At 39.0% G+C, this 20,283-nt stretch overlaps 1 protein-coding gene across 1 annotated transcript in view; it reads left to right on the top strand.

Annotated features, from left to right (window-relative positions):
• Positions 1–20,283, top strand: part of LOC104912719 (anoctamin-2-like) — a 40,886-nt gene that overhangs the window by 8,278 nt on the left and 12,325 nt on the right. The window lies entirely within an intron of this gene.

Below are 20,283 nucleotides of genomic sequence, written 5' to 3'. Positions count from 1 at the left end.
AGCCAACTCTGAAAATCTGGAGGGTTCCAAGTTTATGACAATCAAGTTTTTTCAGGTTTCCTGTTTTGCTCCTGAAGGTTTATACAGACAGGATGCTGCTTTGCAAGCACTCAAGATAAATACGAAACAGTCCTTCGGAGTGGCCTAGTACAATAACGTAGCAGTATGCAATTTAAATTCTGGTTTACCAAGGATTATGCTCTCTTTCAGAGTAGAAATAATTGGAATCCGTACAGTGCGCCAAAGCATTTCACTGCCAAGCCAACCAAATATTTTGACTGCAATATTATAAGGAAGAGAAACCTTGAGTCACCACCAGGTACACTGTGCTGCTGTTAGTACATAACCCAGGTATATAGCAGAGGTAGCTGCTTACTAGATTTGCTGTTGTAGAGTGCATTCCTAAAGAGAGCCTATATTTAGACTGTTCTCAGGCAGGGATGCTGCTGATTGATCCACAAGCTAGAGATATAAGTATCTGATCACAGCTGTCAGGAATACAGGCCAAAGAATACACTGAATTCAATTCATTTTAATTTTATATATGACTATATTTTCAGAAGTGTTTAACAGACTATATCGCCCACTGAGAATCATAAAACCTTTTGGGAGCTGAGAGCTCTTGAAAGTCTGGCCAGATATGCCTTTACAAAAAGAATCTCTAAAGTTTCTCTTTTTAAGGACTGAAAGAATGAACTCTTCCCAAATAAGCAATTTTTAGGATGCCTTGGCATTTATCTTTTCTGGTCAGTGCTCCTCTCTGTAGAAACTAAAGAATGAGGGAAGTTTGTGTTGTCTCACTGCCTTAGATACCTCATAAAAATAAGAGAAAATATTTCCAACCTAGAGAGATCCAACCTAGGGGGCACTGCCTGCTATTCTTTGACTATAGATAATTTAGGAGTAAGCAGCAGTAGGCATACTAACACTCCACTTGAATTTGCAGAAATCTATGAGATATAATATGAGATGCTGTCTTCCAGCATTACTTTTGGTAATGCTACTTTTTTTTCTTTTCTGTTTTCAGCTCTTGCTTTGAGTATTTGCTGAACAGAAATTGCAAATGATTAAAGTGGATGCTTTTATAAATACTGCCACTGGGTAAATGTCCCATTATTTTCAAAATGAGTATAATTATCAGTTGACAATAGAGTTAAGGAAGAAAATGCAGCTTTGACTAAGCAGTCTGGGTCCCATGTACAGCATTCTGTTGAGACAGAGCAGTAAAATGCCAAGCAGGAGGCAGGTATGAAGGAAGAGTAAGCTCCCAGTGGGAAAAAATTAGGCTTTAACACATTCTGATCAAAATTGCACTAATGGTGCATTGCTTACATGACATTCTATGCTTAAGAAGGATAATTGTCCTGGGCAACTCCCTTCCAAGAGGAACAGAGGCCTCAATACGTTAATCAGACTCTAGTTGTAGACAATTGTGCTGCCTCTCTGGGACCTCAGTCAAAGACATGAGTAAAAAACTTTGTGGTCTGGTTCTACTCTTTGATTATGCTTCAGGGGATCGAGGTGGTTTGCTGATGGAGCAAAAGTACTGGTGGTGTTTTCCTCTATGCCTTTCATGACAGTGAGGGATATTGAGAGAACCAGAAAAATCCATGTGATAAAAATGTGGCTAAGAGACTGGTGCCACTGCAGGAATTTTGGCTTTTTTGACCATGGAGTGGTTTACTCAGTACCAGGCCTGATACCTGCAGATGTCACCTGTCTCAAAGAAAGAAACTGATCCTAGCTGAGGAGCTCGCAGGACTATTTGATAGGGCTTTAAACTAGGTATGAAGGGGGAAGGGGATAAAATGAGGCTTGCTGAAGAAAAGTCTGAAGGAATAAGGCTAGGGCTGGAGGTGAAGCAAATGGCTCAGCTGAGGTGCATTTATGCTAAGACATGCAACATGGGCAACAAACTGAAGGAGCTGGAAGCCACCATATGGTAGGCAAATTTGACTTAGTTACCTTTACTGAAACATGTTGGGATCACTCCCAAACTGGAATGCTGTGATGGATGGCTATAAGCTGTTTGGAAGAGACATGCTAGGAAGGAGGAGTGTTGATGTGGCTCTCTATGCTAGAGAGTATTTAGATATTATTGAGCTTGGGAGTGGCAATGATAAGGTTGAGTCTTTATGGGTAAGAATTGGGAGGCCAACAAGGCTGACATCCTGAAGGTGTCTGTTATAGGCTGCCTAATCAGGATGAAAGAGTTGAGGCATTCTATCTTCAATTTCCCTGGTGTATGCTGGGAATATAATGTAGTGCAGAGGAAGCAGTCTAGGAGGTTTCTAGAATTTGTGGAAGGTAATTCTCCGTCACAGCTGGTAAAAAAGCCTACCAGGGAGGTGCGTGCCCCACTGGACCTGCTGAGAAGACCTGATTCACTGAGAAGGACTGGTGAGAGATTTGGACGTCAGGAACTGTCTTTGACAGAGTGACCATAAAATGGTAGAGTTCTCAATTTTTGGTGAATTCCTGGTGAAGGAATGTCCAGAGGGAGGGGTAGCAAAATTGCTACTTTGGATTTCTGGAGGGCAGACTTTGAACTATTCATGACACTGGTAGGGAGAATTCCTTGGGAGTCAGACCTGACAGGTAAAGTGATCCAGGAAGAGTGGACGCTCCTCAAGAAGAAAGTCTTAAAGGCGAAGAGGCAGGCTGTCCGTGAGTGTCATAAAATGAGCCAGGAAGAAGACTGGCATGGATGAAAGGGGAAGTTTTACAGAGACTCCAGGAGAAAAAGAGAGTCTGCCCCTGGTGGAAGAAGGGATGGGCAACTCAGGGTTCGTGACCACAGAGGATAAGGAAAAGGCTGAGGTTCTCAATGCCTTCTTTATGTCTGTCTTTAATAGTCAGACCAGTTATCCTCAGGGTACTCTATCTGGAAATCTAGGATGAGGAAGAGAATAAACCCCCCACAATTCAGGTGGAGACAGAGACCTACTCTGTCTAGACTGTTACAAGACCATGGGATCAGATCGGATCCACCCAAGGATGCTGAGGGAGCTGGTGGAGGTGATTGCTAAGCCACTTTCCACCTGAACTGGAGAGGTCCCAGAGGACTGGAGGCTTGCAAATGTGACTTTCATCTATGTGAAGGGTTGTAAGGACGACCTTCAGGGGGAACTCCAAGTGTGTCAGCCTGACCTCAATGCCAGAGAAAGTCATGGAATGGATCATCTTGAGTGATACCACATGGCATGTGCAGGACAATCAGGGGATCAGGCCCAGCCAGCATGGGTTCGTGAAAGGCAGGTTCTGCTTGACCAACCTGATCTCCTTCTATAACACAGACTAATGGATTAGGGAAAGGCTGTTGGCATATTCTAGCTAGACTTCAGCAAAACCTTTGACACTGTCTTTCACAGTATTCTCCTGAGGAAGCTGGCAGCCCAATTGGTTGGATAAGTACACTCTACTGGGTAAAGAACCGGCTGGAGGGCCAGGCCTAGAGGGTGGTGATGAATGGAATTAAATCCAGCTGGTGTCCAGTCATGAGTAGTATTCCTCAGGGGTCTGTATTGGGGCATATCCTGTTTAATATCTTTATTTATGATCTGGATAAGGGGATTGAGTGTACCTTCAGAAAGTTTGCAGATGAAAGTTGAAGATCAACTTCCTATCAAGTTGGTAGGGAGTGTTGAACTGTGTGAAGGTAGGAAGGTCCTTCAGAGAGATTGGGATAGGCTGGATCAATAGGCTGAGGCCAAAGGCTTCAACAAGACCAAGTGCTAATCCTTAAACTTTGGTTACAGCAACCCCAGGCTTCACCTGTGCAACTGGAAGGGGTGGATCCTAGCTCCACCTCTCTTAGACCTCACTTAAGGGTTGATTGCCACTGGGGAAAGAGCTCTGATTAGAGATCTTTTCTGCAAGCCTAGATCTTTGGAAACGGGTGAACACTTTTCCTTTGTAACACCATTCTATCTGCACTAGTCCCTTTGCTGTTATGCTCCTCTATCACCTTTCCACTGTGTTGATCTTTTTGATTGTAACATAACTGCATAATATAGTGGGTATTATTATTATTACAATAACAATTATGGTAATTGACTGACAAAATGAACTCAAGGGTTATATTAAATGGGATTATGTTGGCTGGTGGCCTGTCACAACTGGGATTCCCCAGGGTTCAATTTTGCAGCCAATTTTCTTCAATTTTATAAAATTAATGCATATCTTGTGTTAGGTTGGATGTTAGAAAAACATTCTTCTCTGAGAGTGTGGTTGGGCATCGGAACATGTTCACTAGTGCAATGATCATAGTAGCAAGTAGGCTGCAGTTTGAGAAGTTTTTGGACATCGGTCTTGGCAAAGAGTTTGAATTTTGAGTGGTCCTTTGTGTGGACCTAACAGTCCTTTAGTGTTCCTTCTAACTCTGGATATTCTATGCTTCTATGAATATAGGTATGATAAATACGTACAAGGTCTTTTTTTACTATAGCATGAAGTCGACTCCTTAATGTGTTTCTCACACTTCTCTATACAAATACAGACTAATTCTCTGGGGTGGTACAGAGGCTACCTTTTTATTTTGATTGATTAACATTTTCTGAGAAAATATGACTGTATTTGCAAAAGCTGGATTTTTGCTTAGTATGTTGGTAATGTATGTACATGATTCTGGGAGAAAGTTTTTAGTTTTCCACAGCTTCTTCTTTCTCACTTTATCATACATTCTTTTCAAGCTGAACAAACATCATGAAACAATTGACACATCTGAACAGCATTACCTAATTCCTCATATTTTTGTCCAGATAAAAATATCAAAATTTATGTTGTTCAGGGCCTTGCTGTATCCACCTTTGTTAGACCTTGTCAAAGGCAAGAAAGTCTTCCACAATTCTGCAAGGAATGCAAGGATATGGTGCTACACCAGTGAGATTTGACCAGGGCTTCACGTAGGAGACCTTAGTTTTCAACTCATTTCCTCATCTCATCCTGAACTACTTGTTTCATCAGCAGCTGTTGATTAGGTGGAATGCATTCAATGCAGTACACAATAAGGCACTGACAGTAATTATTTCAAACCTTACTAGCAGGATCAGATAAACTAAAATACTTCATTGTATGTTTAATGCCAGTGGGTAGGTACTATGTGGAAGCTTCCATTACCAGTTAAAGTCATTTTCCATAGCACTGTATGGCATGAATAAGTATTAACAGTAGGGTTAATGCTACAACATTTCCCTTCTACAGACATGTTATTTCTGTGTTGGAAGAACAATGAGAACAGATCTTTTCCAAAAAATAGTAGAACTGAAGCCCAACTATACTGGAAAATGTGGTTTAGTTTATAAATATATATTTATTTAAGTTTTGATTTTAGTGAAATGTCTTAGTTCAACCTTTAGAGAATAAGGAGTTTTGAAGTTCTGTTATTAAATGTCTTTTTAAAAAGTTTGTAAAGAACTGAAAATATTCTAAGTTGTTGACATTGGACTTATGGTTCATGGTAATTAAGAACACTTGGAAACAAACTTTATGTTCTAATTTGGGTCATATCTCCCTTTATTTCTTTTTCCTGAAATATTATGTTTTTCACTGTAGAAAGCAAATTTAATGTTTTGCTATTCTTAACCTTTAAGTGCCTGTAATGTCTAGCTTTTCATTTGCACCTCTTCAGAACAAATTTTCTGACTACTTTTTTTAGACTGAAATTAACACCTTGGTCTTTCTTCTTTGTTCTTCATACCACTATGAGCTTAACTGAGAAGAAAGGTAGTAGTTATGATACGGTCACAAATTTATTCTAACAGACTGGAAGCAAATCGAACATTTTATAGAAACACAAGTCAGAATACCATTCCTAACAGTGAGAGATTTCAGTCTAAGATGAATACTTGATGAGAACTGGTGAATAACATGGCAGTGTGAAGAGGCGAGTGAGAATAAATAGAAGTAGAATGACTGTGTCAGTGAAATGAGTGGTTCTGTGGACAGAGTAGGAATAATGGACAAAAGAGAGAGCAAACACAGGCACATTCAAAAAGAGAGGCAGAAAGTGACATCAAAAAATAGGGTTTGACAAGAATTAGATGAATGCTGTATGTTCTTTAAGGTGAAGCCACACACATAGCATGCTTGAAAAAATCGGACCAGAAGAAGAATGCTACGAATGAGGTAGCTGAAATTAATAGATTTTTCTGAGAGCATCAATGCGTGGATGCAACTTCTCACTCTAGATAATTCTTCATGTGAGAGTCAAAGCAAAGAAAATATCTGCAGTTGCCTTCTCTCTCTAAAAAATTAAAACAAGAATGGAAAAATATGGATTCTAGAAATTCTGTGATAATAATGCTTTAATATTTCTGGGTTATTTCTAGAGTAGCAGAAATCCACAGTGTTAGAAATCATGTTAGAGTTTCTTTTTAATTGTTAGGTAACTTACCACCCACTCACGGTCCCCAAAGGGCATTCTATGTTCAAAGGTTGGCAATCTATACTGATCAGCATCTTTGAATAACTTGTTTTGCATGTAGAATAGCCACCTGACATCCCTGGAGGTACTGACAATAGGATAATTCAGCAAAAGAGAAAGAGGTAGATGCAGATGATGCTAGTGTAAGGTAGATGCTCTTCAGAGAAATTAAATGTGTCAGGTTCCATGTTTCAGCTTAGTAGTAGGAAAGTGGGAGCTAAATAATTTGGTGGGCCTCTGAAGTCCCCAGTGTATAACGTTCCCTTGAAAGTCCGAGTTCACTAAGCTCATCGGTCTCCTTTTGAACCTGTCAGACTTTTACAAACAATATTTCAGGGTTCAGTTGACCAACCACATGCAGGCCATGCCTGGCAGGATTAGCAGTGCTGATTTTCACTTTCCTTAAAATACAGAATGAATAGTTTATTTATTGAGCAAAGAAGCAAACTGTTTTCCTTTGGCTGTTTCTCCTGCTGCCCAATGAAGCTCTTCTGTGCTGAAATAAATATTAAACAGAAATCCCAATAGAAGAAAACATATTCTTGATAAACCTGCACATTTAGTCAAACTATGTAAAGAACTTCAGATACTTAAATCTGTTGCTAATTTGTTCATTCTTAGTTAGACTTCAGTGGCATTGCTTTATTACTGAAAGAATAGGTGATACATCTTTTATTCTTCCATCTATTTGCAGTTGGTGAATTTTAACAGTTTCAAGACCACGAGCTATATATAATAATATATATATAAAATAATATATAATAATAGTAGCATAATTGAACAAAAGAAAAAAAAAGTAAGAGGACTGTTGGCTCATAAAACCATTTTTGCCAAACAGAGAGGTAAAGGAATAGGCCACTATTGTGTTTCCTATGTCTTTCTGTGAGGATAGATTCCCCTGGGAATGTGCTGGTTATGGTAACTGTAATGGTTAGCAGTGTTGTTGGGTTGCCTTGACATAGAAAAGTGAACCTATATTAGTGAGGTGGTACTTCAGCCAGTCTCTAGCTCCTTGGTTTCATTCCAGAGCTCTGTCTGCTGTGAAGTCACTGTTCTGGTATATCTGATTTTTCTGGTTATATTCTGGGTATAGATTTCCATGAGGTAATCATCAATACCCTCTTTCTTTATAAGCAGCATCTCTTCAGTGGATATTGTTCTCCTGAAATGAAGATTGTGAGATTTATCAGCATTTGATATTTTTTTTCTGAAGAACAAGTAAAAGAAACAAACTACTCAGAATTTTTTTTTTCTAAGACTACAAAAGTCATACGCATCACAGAAAAAAAGAATCTGAGAAGACATCTATTTCTGTTCTTGTGCTCCAAAGCTATACACCATGTCAAGTTTGCCAGATGTTTCTTTAGCCTCTTACTAAAAAATTTTCAGTGATGAAGATAGGAACTTGTCCCAGGCGTTATTTATGCCTGCTTGAAGGACTGAAAGGTTTATTGTTCAATATTGTTCCATAATTATTCAATAAACCTTCTTGGCCACCGGGACACATTGCTGGCTCTTATTCAGCCGACTGTCCATAAGTACACCAACGTACTTTTCCGTCAAGCAGCTTTCTAGCCACTCTTCCTCAACCCCTGTAGGGTTGCCTGGGGTTTGGTTGTGACCAAAATGCAGGACCAGACACCTGGCCTATTGAAACTCATACAGTTAACTTTGCCCCATCGATTCAGTCTATCCAGGTCCCTCTATAGAGCCTTTTTCCCCTCAGGCAGATCAACACTTCTTCCCAACTTGGTGTTGTCTGCAAACTTACTGAGGGTGCACTCAATCCCCTCATCAAGATCATTAATAAAGATTTGAATAGTACTGGGCCCTGGAGGACACCATTTGTGACCAGTGCCAACTGGATTTAACTCCATTGACCACGACTCTTCGGGCCTGGCCATCCAGCCAGCCATCCACTCAGCAGAGCATATGCCCATCCAAACCATGGACAGTCTGCTTCTCCATGAGAATGTTACGGGGGACAGTGTCAAAGGCTTTACTGAAGACTAAGTAGACCACATCAACAGCCTTACCTTCACCCACTAAGTAGGTCACCTTGTCATAGAATGAAATCAGGTTTGTCAAACAGGATCTACTATTCATAAACCCATGATGACTGGGCTGATCCCCTGGTTGACCTTTAATTGGTCCATGATGGCTCCTGAGATTATCTGTTCCATAACCTTCCCAGGCACCAAGGTGACACTTATAGGTCTGTAGCTACCAGGGTCATCTTTCTGGATGTTTTTGAAGATGGGTGTCACATTTGCTCTAGTCCACTGGGACATCCCTGGTTTGCCAGGACTGCCGAAGAATGATGAAGAGTGGTTTGGCAACCACATCTGCCAACTCCCTCAGCACTCTAGGGTGCAATCCACCTGGTCCCATGGACTTGTGAGCATCCAGCTTTTGGAGCAGGTCCTAAACCATCTCACAGTGGATCATACAGGGCCTATTCTGTTCCCCATCCCTATCTAGCAGTACAAAGTGCTATGTTCCCAGGGAGTAACAAGTCTTACTACTAAAGACTGAGGTAAAGAAGGCATTATGTACCTCAGCCTTATTCTGATCCTTGGTTACTGTGTTGCCCTCAGAGTCCAACAAGGGATGGAAACTTCCCCTTGCCCTCCTCTTGCTGTTAATGTACTTATAGAAATATAGAAATATAGGAATATAGAAATATTTTGTATATATGCATGAAACTGGCATGTAGTATCCAGAGAAAGATACAAAATGATGTAGTTAGAAATTGCCTACATAGCAATGTTACATTTTTCTATGCTCTGTAGCAGGATCTCTGAGTCTTTTGCACAGGCCAGTGATACCTCAGGATGCAAAATATACATCAGATTAAAACTGCAGAAAGTGCACAGCAAAAAAATGTTGCATGAGAGTCTTAAAAGGACCACTGCCTCTTTGCAGTCTTGCCTCTACTGGGAGATGCATTTCCCCTAAAAATTCCTGTCTCCATTCCCAGTTCATGAATGTTCCAGTTTATGAATAAGAAGATCTTGTTCACATTCTGTGACAACACTGAAAGTTCAGAACATCTGCAGCTTGGCATGGGAACTTTGAGAAAGTGTCTGAAGGGAAGAAGGATCATCCTAAATTGCCTTATTAGACTCAAGACTTCCCAGAGGTCATCTTAGTGGCAAGACTTTCAGAATTATCAAGTTAAGTATAGGACAAACTGCTTACTGATCCTTGTCAAGATACATGCCAGTTTCATACATAGATGGCAACTGCTTCCAGACTACAGAAATTTACTTTGTTGATATACCTAGTCTATTTTTGTCAATTTTGAAGACTACTGATAAACAATGAATACTTAACAGTACAGTTGTAAACTTATTATTCGTGTTTTTACAGTATTTTTCTGGTAATGTTCTGAATATCTTCTGTTTTCATAAATAATCAATTCTTGTAAAGCCATATGTTAAACTAGTCATTGTAGAGGGGGAAAAAAAAAAGAAAAAAAAAAAAAAAGTTGTCAGTTCTCTCTCAAACCATATGTAAATAGCTAGAAGTTGATTTTAAACAGTGATATGAAGACTGAGCATCTTAATGCTTTTTATACAATAATGATCACTATTTGCTACAATCATAGCAACAGAAACATTAAGATGACTATCAAAGTATGCATTAAATACAGTGTATCAAGGAAACATTTCTATTTCTGAATAAACTACAGTGAATTAAATTAAACAAGTTTAGCCTTACAAACTTAAATTACATTGGTAGGAGACTTCTGGCTTTTTGTCATTATTTATAAGTGAATTAAACAACTTGAAATACTTCTCTGAAATTATTCCAAGGAACAATGATTTCTTATACTTGAAATTAAGGTAGAATTTTCAGTAACATTACTGTATAGGAATGCAATTTTGAGGTCTTCTAACCCTAGCTATCATATTTGATAGCTAATATGTATCTCCTAGCATAGCCTAGGTATGTGCTATTTCTGCAGAAAGAAAATCAGAAAGAGAGCTTGTTAGAATGTTGCAGATTATCTTTGAGAAGAACTAGCATGATTAGGTGTATGTCCACATTCCCTAACTTGGAGTAGAAGGCTGATAAAATATTTATCTATGAACTGTTGCTCATAACTTAGTCCTAAATTAAAAAAAAAAAGGACGGTTTTTTTTTTTCAGATACTCGTATACATATGATATCTATGCATACGTCAACATGCATGCACTTATCTACATATATATCTGTGTCTATTTATATATGTATATACGCAACTTAGCATTTTTGAGAATGTTCAGAATAAAGTTTTTAAGTTGGATAAGGACTAGACACTTTTTAAATTATCTTGTCCTTCATTCTGTCAGTTTCTCTGCAGTATTGACAGAGAAGAGGCTGGCGTCTTTCACTAGGCTTTTTTGTGCTCCATGACCCTCATCTAGCATAGTAACCTGTGCTATCATATGTCTATTATTGTGGAAGGGATATAGGTATCTTGAGGCAAAGGACCTTGGCTGCTCAGACATACTTCTCCATTTCAAGGCAAGTTTGTAGCCTGTAGAATTGTTTCCAATGGTAGTGCAGGGGACAAAACACAGCTACATTCTTGGCTGATTTATTCTGTTCTGACTGAGTGGCTGAAGCTAGAATAAAAGCCAAGAGGTGCCCTGGTCACCATCTGTAAGAACCTACAGCCCAAACCAGAAATCTGCTAGTAGTTTTTCTTAACCAAGTTGCAGCTAAATGCCAAGATTGGAAGATGAAGATAGGCAAATTCAGCCTGGAAAGAAGTCACGCATTTTCAACAGCAAGGGTAATTAACATTGTTAGGACCTAATGAGGCTTGTGACTTCATCATAGAAATACTTAAGTTGTGATTAGAGGTTTTTCTAATAAGAATATTAGTTAAACCAGATTTATTATCCTTTTAGCAAAAAAATGGTACAGGTACAGGCATTGGCATATGGTCAGGGTAGCAGCATTTTTATCTTTCCTCTTAGACAATTTGGGGGCCTTAGTACAGACTTGCTCAAATTCCTGGAACAGTCCCAGGAATTTGCTAAAACAGTTTTCTACCTGTAGTTGTCACTGTGGACCACTGTAAGATTCCAGAAATATTCATGTGTCTTATTTGTACCCCCTTTTCTAAGATCATCCTGGTATACGCTGTCTTCAAAAACTGCCTGCACTGCAGGTTCCTTCTGGCTCTTAGCTTCTTTTACCCTCTCAATAGCTCTGAAGCATCCATTTCTCCTTGCCTTCATCTTATGCCATGCTTAAAGTAAAATTACAGTGACACTTTATTTCAAAGTAAGCTCATTTCATTCCTTGTTTAAGCCTGTAATACACATGTAATTTTTGATGTGTTATTCAAATGCAGAACTGTTTAGCATGCCACCATTCTTAATATTGGATGTTTATTTTGACATCAGATTTTTTGCACATTTTAAAGCTTTTGTTTCTGCTCAGAAAAATATAGATATGAAAATGGCATTAACTTGTTTGATATTTTTTTGCGTGTACTTACAGATGAACTTCTGCACTTTGTTATTGGAAATATGATTCTACAGCTTTTTACTGTTAGTTGCTGTGCAATATCTTAGGAAGCCAAGAGAAAGAGGTCCTAGATTCTATTCTTTCCTGATCATCTTTTACTATATTCCAGTCAATTACTGCAGTTCTATGTCTTGGTTTGGCCTGGTTTGACCTAGATCAATGACAAGAAGGAGAAGGGACCCACAGACCCAGACTGGGAAAAGACATATGGGGGAGGAAAAGGTAGGGAGATGGGCCTGGACAAATGATAAAAAAAACTTAATATAGTAGTAGAATGCGAGATAATAAAATATAATACAATTTGACTATAATTGAAACTAATAAGTCAAATAAAAGTGAGAGAGTTTCTGAAATCAAAGTTACATTAGTAGAGTAACTAATGCTGTAAGCAAAACAGCAGAGGAGCAAAGAAAGAAGAAGAAAGTCCTGTGAGTCCTGGTCAGTTTTATCTTTCCCTCTGAATGAAAAACAGAAATGGAAAAATGGAGTCTTCTGGGAATTGTAGTTCATTCTTTTCTTCTGAGTCCAGGAGACCAGAAATATCAACAATCCAAGAAACTGCAGCATTAACTGTTTAACCCCCAGTACACTGCATGATGTTATAATGTGGAATTCCAATTAAAAAAAAAAACAGAACCATGACATATGTAAAATCCAGTGATGTCATTCAGGTTGTTCATGTGAGTGAACAGCCTGAACTGCAAAACTAGAGTTATAAGCCAGGAAACATAAGAAATAAAAGATGTTGTTTACTCCTTGAGAGCAGGTTAAGCTGGCATTATTGATGGTTACAAACACCTCCTTTGACATGTTCTCTTGTGGGAAAATACAAATATAAATGAATAACTGTAATACTTGTGATGTGAGCAAACTGGCTGTGATTTAATTCATGGAGAAACAGAACTTTCACAAAGCTGCTTGGTGCTGTCCAAGCATGGTATATTTCCATGCCTCCACATCTAAAATGCTCATGTGAAGATGCAGGTGCACTATGCAGATGTGCTGGATCTTTATCAAGTTAGGTAACATATGATGTTATAATCCAAAAATGAACTATCCAGCAAAAACTTGATCATGGGTGTCTAACATTCTGGCTTGCCTGTGCCACACTGAGTGAAGAGAAATTGTTTTGGTTGCACAGGTCGCTCCAAAAGTATAGTCTCCTATTTATTTCAATGGAAATTGAAACAGATACAAAGAAATCAACAATAGTTGATATAGCAAATTCTCAGCTACGAAACAACATTTTTCAGTGCAGTCATTCACCATAATTAGCTCTACATTTCCATTACTGATAAACAAGAGCCTGTACATCATGCTCATAAAAATCTGCACCAGAAGAAGTGATGCACTGTCATTATCATTACTGCTGAAACTCATCTCCCACTGTGCTCACATCCACTGTTTGGTTTCCATCAACGAGTAGCAAGTGTCAATAAATTTCAATTTCAATGTAGCTTTTTATGCATGAAATAATTCAGTTTCACACCTTTGCTTGCATATGCACTTCAATGTCAGATGGCATTTTGTCAGATTGACCCCCTGCTACATCTGTCACAAAACAATAAATTATAATCAAATACTGATGAGAATGTTCAACCACTACTGCCATATCATCAACATCTGCCTCTGATGTTTTAGGCCTACATAATAAAATAGGAGACATTACTTTCAGAGCAGACCTCATAAAATATATAATGCAGTTAATGTATATAAGTAATATATTTTTAAATTTTTAGTATTTTTTATTAAAACATGAAAAGAGAAAGCAACAGAATCATAAAACTAGTGGTTTTGGTTATTTGTGGTATATATACTGGTTATTTGACCTTGACCAAAGCATCAATCTCGTTTGATTGAAGAGGCTGCAATTCTTAGTGAGTTCTCAAGGTGTTTGTCAGCGATTTTTTGATGAAATTTTAGTTTCCTGTGCTTCATCCTTGAAAACATTTGTTCACAAATATACATACTGCCAAAATACAGCATGCTTGTAAAGTGAGAGATAGTTCTCTCTAGTAAGATAAGGTGTAGAGAAGTCCAGTAGAGAGACATGATCAAATTTTTCAGTTGAACGTCTGATTGCTACTCAGTGCATTCAGTTTAAACATTTACAGGTCATGTATTTATGTTAACTGAAAATGGAGTGACAAATACGCCTTTTTTTTTTTTTTTTCTACTGTTCTCAAGACTGTGTTTAGCCAGCTTATCAAAATGAATAAACTAATTTGCTGTAACTTGAGCCTGCACTGCACTGTGCCCCATGCTCTGCTTTTAGTGCAGACAGGGTTAATCGCGCACCCATTTTGGTTGTTGCCAAGTTATGCCCAGGGCTGAGCCAGGCTACTCAGTGGGGTAGAGCCACCAGCATGATGAAACAAAGCAGAAGTCTGGCTGCAGTGTGATCTGTGCCAGAATGCATTTAGCCCTTGGGCACCAGGTTGGATGTGCCTGGCCTAGACGGTGTTTGGTTTAGTTTTATTATCTTTTTTCTGATTTTTTTGTTTTATGTTTTTAAAATTACTTAAGTATGGGAAGAAAAAAAATGTCCAGAAACATTACATTAAATCAGGAATACATGACTACATCCAAAACAGCTAAATACCTGATATCTTTTTCTTCTAATTCAGCAGTGAAAATAGAATTGTGTTCAAAGAATTTAAAAATGATCTATTATCTTGGCTTGTTTGCCACAGAAACATAATCTCTGTTGAGAACTTTGCTGTCTTCATGTAAACATTTCCATGAAATGTAGTTTCCTTTGGGGAACATGCCACAGCATGACATATCAGCCACTGAGACTGTTATTCAGATGATCAGTGTTAGACTACTATGTCAATAACTGTATACATTTCTTGAACTGCTCCAAACAGATTCCTTACCTATCTGGTTGAGTTTTCATTAATGTCCCAGAAAGCTTTTCTAAAATCCCAGAAACCTCTAAAATCCAAGAAATGTTTAATAATGAATGCAATTGATTAAAATGAGATGAGTTTCCTAAGAAATCTACTGACAAATTCCATTAATTTAGAACAAAACACAGTTATTATCTGCAATGCTCAAGCATAACACTTTTCAGACAAGGTGTTCTTGAAAACTCACAGTACAGCCTTATCATGGCTAGATGGTTCTACTGACAGTGAATTGAATGTGATGTGAAATACCAAGTGAAGTTCTAGATTTGAATTTCTTACCAAGAGCCATAACAGAAAATAGCATTTTCTATTAGCATTTAAAAACTATATTGACAAAAAATTTCAAAATTTGGTACTTAAATTATTGCCATCCATGCTAAGTAACAATATTTTCATCCAATTTTTCTGACTTCTCATTCCACCATATGTTCATTTTCCCCTTTGGCTTGGTGTTATAGAGAATGGCAAACTCATAGCAAGGTCACATAAGGTTAAAGAAAACATATCCAATAGAGAAAAAACTGACCAGATGGTATTCTGACCTTTTCCTTCCTTTATCCAAATGTTCTTTTCCTTGCATGACCTCCCTTCTTCTGTCAAGACCTTTGTGTCCTCCATTACAAGAAGCTGGGAAAACACTTTCAGTGATTTTCATTCCACTGAGTTCTCTTCAACCTGCATTTTCTTGCTCAGTATTGCAAAGTAAATATAATGTGCTGGGCAATTGGTATCATGGCATTGAGGGGCTCTGAGAAGAGACTGGGGATGACCTGTACTGGACATGGTCAGTTCCAACATCTTCATTAGACCTATAATAGGGGACATCAGCAAAGCTCTCTGTGGCTCTGGAAGAATGTATTTAGGAAAGGGAAAAATGCCATGAAGGCAGAGAGGAGAGAGGGAAAACATGAGAAACAGGCCTGTGAACAGCAAAGGAAGAGAAGAACGAGGAGAAAAAGGTGCTCCAGCCAAAGGTACGGAGATTTCTCTGGGATCTATAAGGGACAGTGGTCCCATTATTAAATGCCCTTGTAAGATGGCTGAATTATTGTATAAACTAGAACAAACCTTTTTTTGACAGCTGAGGAAGGAGTAGTAGCAGTAGAGCCTCTGTAGCATGGCTGCTCCTATAATTAATGTGTATCGCTCCTCTGAGAAAGGATTGAAAGATGAAAATAAGCTTTTAGAAGCCCATATCAGACAACTGGAAAATAAAAGTAAATTATTCTGGGAACGTCAGATCCTGTAGAAATAAGACCAGTAATTACTAAAAAACAAAACAAAACAAAAAACAAACAAACAAACAAAAAAAACACAAAAAAAACAAAAACAAAACAACCAAAGAAAGTCCAAGATAGACCAGCAGGGTTTTCACATGAGGAGTAGCCCCCTGCCCACACCACATTACGTGTGACACTGTGTGCACACAGCTGCCAAACTCAAGGATTTATTACAATGACTTAAACAGAAACCACGTGAGAGCATACCAGCTTGCCTCTTAAGATTAGGGGACGTGAGTGGCTGAAAGTGTGGTTATTAATGGACACAAGATTTCTAAACTTGCATCCATTACCACGCATTTGGCCCACACATGGACTGTGATGCATAATGAGGAAAATCATTCTCTGATTCAGTGGATAATAGCTGCACATAGTGTCCAAATAAAAGCAATGTCCTAACAAAAACTGGTCTGTGGACACAATGGGGGAACTTCAAAATTATATCAGAGATTTGGGAATGAAGGAGGCAATTCATGATGATGCTTTTGAGAGTCCAGGCCTGGTTCTCAGCCAGGATGAAGGACCTTATCTTACAACAAGCTCCTCCCTACAAATATGTCACACTGGTGTCCATACTAAACTCTTTAGCAGCCTCGGAGGCTGTTGTCCAGCAAGCCACCCAGTTGGTGGCTGATCTAGAAGAAACAGAGTGCCCTAGGACCATGTGCAATATCTGCAAATGGGAAGGGGCAGAGGTCCTCCCTATAACTAAAACTAGGAAACCTGCTCCACAGACTTCTCAATTGGGACCTCTATGGGTATCCTGAAAACAGAATTTTAATTATTTAATCTGGGCTGGGGTTCAATTTGCAAAAACTGATTGCCAGCCCAATCATGCTCTCCTCCAGCTATGAAGGCAGCTGGAGGAAGATAAAAAGTTTCAAAATATCCCCAAAAAAGCAGGGGTAAGAAATACTGAAAAAGTACCAATGAGAACATGGAACTTGGAAGATTTCATAGCTCCTAACAAAAGGAAAAAGCCTCCTCAAGTGACCTGGGCCACTATGTCTGAGCCACCTGAGAAAAAAGAATTGTTGATTGTGCAGTTCCTTGCATGACAGGGGATGCCACCTAGGGCCTCCAGAAGAGACCAAAGGCCCTATATTGAACTATTTTTTGGTCCTGGAAGAACATACAGTGAGCTATGGCGTTAGTAGACACAGGTGCAGAAACCTCAAATATTTATGGTGACCCAACTAAATTCCATGGAGATAGGGTGATGACTGGTGGGTTGGAGGACAGACCAGCCTTGTAATCCATACACGATTGAAGCTGGGGGTTGGGCATCTTCCAACCTGGGAGTATAAGTTGTCTATTCCCCCAGTCCTGGTGTATATACTGGGCATAGATACACGATGGAGTCTCTCTCTCCAGATGACTGTGGGAGAGTTCAGACTAAGAAAGAGATGCACTAGTATCTTACAGTGCAGATGGTATTTAGAGACCACGTGAAACACAAGCCTATTCACCTGTCAGGTCCACGCTGGATTACTAATACTAAACAATATAGACTCCCAGGGGAGCAGGAGAGAAGTCTCCAGAACAGTGCGGGAACTAGAAAAAGTAGGATTCATAAGACCTGCACATAGCCTGTATAATTCCCTCATATGGCTAATATGGAAGTCAGACAGCATGTGGAGAACAACAGTGGATTACAGAGAATTAAATAAAGTCATGCTGCCCATTCATGCAGCCATCCTTAATATTGCCTCCTTGACGGATACACTGAATAGGGAGATAGAAACCTACCATTGTGTCCTAGACTTGGGAAATGCATTCTTCAGTATTCCCATCCATGAAGAATTGCAACACCAGTTTGCATCTACATGGGGAGGCAGGCAGTGGACCCTTCAGGTCCTGCTGCAAGGGCATGTGCACTCACCTACTTACCATCATAACTTAACAGCACACGACCAAGCAGACTGGAATAATCCCAATAACATCAAACTGTACCACTATATTGATGATCTCGTGTTGATGTCTGATTCACTGGAGGCATTAGAAAAGGCAGTAGGTTCATTGACTTCTCATCTACAAGAGAAAGGGTGGGCTATAAACCCACAGAAGGTGCAAGGTCAGGGAAGACCAAAGTACACTGAGATAATAGGCAATGTTTAAGTGCTCCCAGGCCCTACTGCACCAAGCCAGCTGCAAGAGTTTTGGGGTATACTGGGATACTGGCATTACTTTATATTCCACTTAATGCAGCCGCTGAGGCCTTCATATCTACTCACAATGAAAGATCAAAAATGGGACTGGGGGAGAATGGAACAAGAGGCAATCCAGCAAGCAAAACTAGCAAAACTGTTAAACTAGCCCAGGTACTGGGCTGTTTGGTGATTTTCCTCCTCTGCCCCGTCTGGAGAATTACATCCAGGTCTGGTGTCCCCAGCACAGGAAAAATGTCAAGCTTTTGGAGAAAGCCCAGAGGAGGGCTACAAAGATAATCAGAGGGTTGGAGCACCTCTCTCATGAATACAGGTTGAAGGAGCAGGGCTTGTTCAGTCTGGAGAAGAGAAGGCTTTGGGGTGATCTCATTATGGCCTTCTAAAATTAAAAAGGGAGATTAGATTATAAACAGGAGGGAAATAAATATTTTATGCAGGTAAATAGTGGTAGGAAAAAAGGGAATGGTTTAAAACAAAGGGAGGGAAGATTTAGATTAGATGTCAGGGGAAAGTTTTCCACGGAGAGATGAGTGGAGATGTGCTGGAACACATTGGCTAGAGGAGTTGTGGATGCCCTATTCCTGAAGGTGTTCAAGGCCAGGTTGGATGAGGGCCTGCTGTATTAGTTCCAGTTGAAAGAGAGATGTTTTCTTTAGAGTGTCTGATAGGTGTTTTAGTTCTGCGAGAAAAACAATGCTGATATTTATAGTTACTGCTAAGCAGTGTTGTACAGAACCAAGGCCACTCTTAGCAAAGGGCCTAAGGAGCTGGGAGGGAACAGCATTGGGATAGCTGACTTAAACTGTTTAAAGGCACATTCTGTACCATAAAATATCATGCAGAAGGAGTTTAAAAAGGGGTGGGAATTCATCTTGCTCTCTTCCACTGCTTCAGAGGCTAGCTGGGCACTGGTTGGGGTGGTGAGCAATTTCTTCTGCATCATTTATTATATGCATTCACAGATACATATGTACAGTCATAACTATTATCCTTTTTCTTTTCTCTATTTTAATAAATAGTTTTATCTCAACCCATGAGTTCTGCTCCGTTTCTATCAATTCTCCCTCCCATCCCAATGGGATTCTATGCTCCTATGATCATGTCTTCAGTCTAATTCCACATCTCAGAAAATTCTCTAAAATGAGTTATTAGAGTATAAGTTCTATTCCTGCTGGTACTTTAGGAAAGCCTTTTATGAAATTGTTATACTTCTGTATTTTTATTTTATCTAGGAAAATTGTATCTTGAAAAAGGTTTATTTGAAACTTCAGTTCAAGTTCAGTTCTTATCCAATTCAAATTCATTTAAATTCCAAATTAACTCTGGGCTAACTCCAGAGTAAATGAAATACTCATCCACGCGATTGCAATGGTGGTTCATTGAAATCCAAACAGCAATGGGCTCAGAGTCTATAGTTAATTTGTTTAGTTAAGTTTTAGTTTATCTTAAAATAACTACCTTATTATTTTATATTGGAGACACGATTCCCTCCTCTTAAATCTATCTTCATACCTCTTTTTAGATGAGATGGACTTGAGTTTGGGAAAAGTAAAAGCATACAATTTTTTACCGATTGCAGTTACTTTAAATTATTCAACAATGAGGGAGAAGAAGAAAAAAAGTTGGCTGCAAAAGTTAAAGAGGATGTTTGCCATTGTACTTCTTCTGTTAATCCAAGTACTCAAAGAATGATAGGGATATCATTGCAAGAATTAACTTACTGGCCACATATAGTTAATAAAGCCATTAGACAGAAAATCTGGGTCCAGTGATGAATAGCATTCTTTTCATGATTTCTCCTGAAGTTTTGCAAGAAGCAATTTAAAATGAGTGGTTGAACCTTACTCTGACTGAAAGTAAATTAAAGTGAATTTTAGGTCCTAATCCTGACATGATGAAAGGTAGATATACCTGGTTGCATTTTTTTGCAAATATTATAAACCTAGTTACGCTTTTTTTCCTGATTTCTCAAG

This window comes from Meleagris gallopavo, chromosome 1 (assembly GCF_000146605.3).
Source record: "Meleagris gallopavo isolate NT-WF06-2002-E0010 breed Aviagen turkey brand Nicholas breeding stock chromosome 1, Turkey_5.1, whole genome shotgun sequence".
In the NCBI taxonomy this organism is placed as follows: Eukaryota; Metazoa; Chordata; class Aves; order Galliformes; family Phasianidae; genus Meleagris; species Meleagris gallopavo.
This window is presented reverse-complemented; position numbering and strand designations above follow the sequence as displayed.